Here is a 4,154-nt window from a genome sequence, read left to right on the forward strand (position 1 = left end):
CGGATGAGATACGAAATAACATATTACTTGTGTAAGGTCATTCCAACAACAAGTACTTGTTGAGCAAAACTGTAAACCGACTGACAGGCTAGCCGACATGCGACTAAACATAGAACGACGCATCTTCCTGACTGGCTGCTAATTTTAGTAATGTGATGTCATCACTACCTGGGATCCCACAGACTATTTTTATAAGGCCGTGGAGGTACCACAGATCGTGAGAACACGATACAGTAGAAAATCTTTGGAGGAACCGCATGGAATGACATGTTGGGTAGTCAGTGGCATGGCTTGACGTATTATCCGTATCGATGTGTTTAGCACGATAAAATTTTACACTTCTGGCTAACTGCAGCACGTCAGCCATGCTCCGTTGATGGAAGATGGCTTCGATCGTTGATACTCAGAATAGTAAGAACGCTGAACGATGCTTGAAATTGAAACACGGTTTACAAACGAAAGACAATAAAGCGCACGAAAACTGCCACAAAGACACCCGGAGATTAACCCCCCCCCACCCCCCTCCCGATAAACAAAGCGCAGAAGAGATATATAAGCAGCAGCAGCATCGGAGCACTGCATTATATCACTTCCGGTTACCGGTATGTCTCCTGGAAAAAACATCGCAGCAAACGTCGTGCCAAGGTAGACACGATCTTTGGTATATGCGGTTGGCTATGTTTAGATCATGTAGTCACGGGATCGGAGGGGTATCCCGGTGTGACTTTACACAAGATGGCCGCCCAACCTAAAAATAGTGGCGCTTTTTCGGTAGTTCCCACCCCGCAATTATTATTCGCCGGTTTTGGCCCAAAGAGTAGGGGGGCTTCAAGGGGGTGCCCCCCTCTGACCTAATGAAAATATGGTGGGGGGTTTCAGGGGGCCCCCTGAAACTTACCACAATTTAATGTTTTGCAGTTGTTAGGTTTGATATCTTAGTCTTAGTTGCCGCGAATCAAACGTATAGGCTAGACTATAGATTAGGCCAGGGCAAGATCGACTCTGGGATCGATTCTTTCGAGTCCAAATGAGGACTCAAAGAATCGATCTTGTTCCCAGACTCTAAGCTTCGAGTCCGCCCAGGGTCGACGCCTCCCGTCTCCTTTTTTTAAAGCCTGGTTCCTAGCCCTGACTCCGAGAATCGAGGCAAGAATCTAAATCTGTACCTCACTATTACAGTCCTGTCGTGGGATAGGCCTAGGGCTGTCCCACCCCACAGTCGAGTTTTTTGCTTCAAAACAGACACCGCACCAGGACGGGACTGATCCGGCGTATAAGGCGGCTTCTTTGATGTTGGCCTAGGCGGAGTTAAAAATGCATTCCAAAAATTTCTTAAATATTGGCCAAATTTAAGAAATAATAAGATTTTCGTGATCAGCGACCCAAAATTAGCAAAAATTACGCGTGGAACCCATTTTAACGCTCGATTACCAAGTTAAATTAATTTTTGTGAGTTTTGTATACTTATTATGGTTTTTTTTCACTATTTGAATTCGGCGTGCACTAGGCCTTGATAGTGCAAGAGAGAAGGAGCCTGTGCCCCACGCATTGGCAAGAGTGATAGAAGGGAGGCAACACACACACACACACACACACACGCACGCACGCACACACACGCACACACACACACACACACACACACACATACACACACACGCACTGGCCCACGTTGTAGCAGCATGAGAGCCCCCCCGAATAGGGCGACAATATACAAGAGTGAACTAATCGTGAACTAATCGTGAACTGTCAGAGTCTGGCCATGAGTTGTATCCTTCTCTCTCTCTCTCTCTCTTTCTCTCTTCCTCCCTCCCTCCCCCATCTCTCTCTCTTTCTCACTCCCCATCTCTCTCTCCCTCCCTCCATCTCTCTCGCTCTCTCTCCCCATCTCTCTCTCCCTCCCCATCTCTCTCTCCCTCCCATCTCTCTTTCTCTCTCTCCCCATCTCACTCTCTCGCTCCCCCGTCTCTCTCTCCCTCTCTCTCTCTCCCTCTCTTTCTCGCTCTCTCTCTCTCCCTCCCTCCCCGCATCTCTCTATCTGTCTCTCTCTCTGTCTCTCTCTCTTCTCTCCCTCCCTCCCTCCCCCCATCTCTCTCTCCCTCCCTCTCTCTCTCTCCTTCTCTTTCTCTCCCTCCCCCATCTCTCTCACACACACACACACACACACATACACACGCGCGCACACACATATACACACACACACTTACACACACACACCCAAACACACACACACACACACACACACACACACACACGATACACACACACTCACAATTGCGTGAAAGCCAACTTGCCTTGGAACGCGTGCAGGCTTATATTAGCCAGCCACGTCTGTCAAACTCGAGACTCGAGGTCTCGATCTTAAGAGCTATTTTTAGCGGTGTTCAAGACTCGAGGTCTCGATCTTAAGAGCTATTTTTAGCAGTGTTCAAGTCATGGCCTCTAAACAGCCCACTTGAAGCAGCTTCCAAAGTCGAAAATTGGGATCGAGGCCTCGAGTCTTTTTGTCGTCGATCTTGCCCTGGCCTACTATCGATAGACAGTATTCACAAAGAGACAGAGAGAGAGAGAGAGGGGAGGAGTACATCTTACGAGAACTTCCGGGCAAAACAAAATGGCGACCCGCGTAGTAAAGCTCGATTCGAACAGTGAAATAGCCATGCATCTTTGAAGACGATCAAATTAGCTTACTTTTACTTTTGTGCTATAACGTAATTTTTTCTTGGCTTTTATCAATTTGATCATCCACACATCGATAGAAAGTATTCCGAAATTAGGAAAAACAGGTCTTGTTTCAAACCGGGTGAGAATAGCCTACAGTCGCAAGTCTCACCCGGGGTGAGAGGTCGATCGTATCTATTCTCACCCCGGATGAGAATCAAATAGCCAATAGCCACTTCCGAAATTGAAATGCACACTGACTGTTAGTGGAAGAAGAGTGAAACTGAAAGGGTTTTGAGTCCATGTTACTAGATTTTTCTAGATCTATGTTTATGCATTATGACCATGACCAAGAAACTTCAAGGTGTGAGTCTGAGCAATGTATGTTGTTACGCTGACCAGTGCAATGAATGGTCAAAACTGCCACTTGATGAATCTTATTCTTGGCGGTGACAGGCAGTCTGAGGGTGTGTGCAAGAGTTCGGTTTACAAGAGTAAACGTACCTTAACATTCTCTAGATTAGAGCCAGTCAACTAAAATTAGCTTAAACCAACTTCAGCTTTTCTTTTGACATGCTAATAACTCTATCGATGTGGGCATTAACGCAAAAACAAGTTTCAACTCACTGTATCTGTACTGTTCTAACTGTAAACATCAGCGTGTTTGGGTCAAGGGATCACGAATTCGTTGTATTTCGGATTTCCCGTCAGCCTCAATGATGCCAACTGCCAGGTTGGCCGGAGCGAAAAACCGCGAAAACAAAAAATTACAAAAATTTTAATAAGGCTCCCCAAAATGTTTCTCTTGTGTTTCGACGAGGGTCCTGCTTCTCAAAGGAACTGAACTCCATCCCTGTGTGTGCGTGTGGGGGGGGGGACATTTGAGTTGAACGTCTTAACAAGGCATGGACACATACATTCTGTATATAAACAGAACCTAGCTACTGAACTGACGTTAACACTAACGCTACTTATAGGCTATAATAGTTGTAGTCATAGATGTACACTATAGGCACGTTTAAACGGGGATAACTCTATGGCTGTAGTTAAATCAGAGATCGAGTTTGTTTTTTATTAAAGTGTTTTACGGCGCTCGCAACTGCATAAGGTCATGAGCGCGATCAGAGAGCTAAATTATACTAATACATATTTTGTAGGCTACTGTAAAACTCTCTAGATCTAGTTAAATCAAGAGGTTTTGCGGGGTTTTTTCACCCGAGGCGAAGAGAGAATTACTTCATAGGAATGGTCAAGGAGTTCATGGCTTGTAAAAAATAAATTGATCACCCAGCCAACCTGCTTCCGATTTGACTTGCTCCAATTATTTACTTCAAAGCAGCGCCGACTCCCCCCACAGTAGGCCTAGTTTCAACTCTATTCTGTCTCTGTCTCTGTCTGTCTGCCTGTCTGCCTGTCTGTTTGTCTGTCTGTCTGTCTGTCTGTCTGTCTGTCTGTCTGTCTGTCTGTCTGTCTGTCTCTCTCTCTCTCTCTCTGGC

General features: G+C 45.9%; 2 protein-coding genes across 3 annotated transcripts in view; one reads left to right on the plus strand and one right to left on the minus strand.

Annotated features, from left to right (window-relative positions):
• LOC106013289 (POU domain, class 3, transcription factor 2) overlaps positions 1-3,364 on the minus strand; it is a 5,778-nt gene extending 2,414 nt beyond the window's left edge. Inside the window, exon 1 of the mRNA XM_013088585.1 lies at positions 3,286-3,364. The gene's annotated coding sequence lies outside the window, so the exon portion shown is untranslated. The remainder of the gene's footprint in view (positions 1-3,285) is intronic.
• The window catches only part of LOC101851677 (tetratricopeptide repeat protein 7B), a 33,613-nt gene that overhangs the window by 3,612 nt on the left and 25,847 nt on the right, over positions 1-4,154 (plus strand). The window lies entirely within an intron of this gene.

Source organism: Aplysia californica, unplaced genomic scaffold (assembly GCF_000002075.1).
Source record: "Aplysia californica isolate F4 #8 unplaced genomic scaffold, AplCal3.0 scaffold00769, whole genome shotgun sequence".
Lineage (NCBI taxonomy): Eukaryota > Metazoa > Mollusca > Gastropoda > Aplysiida > Aplysiidae > Aplysia > Aplysia californica.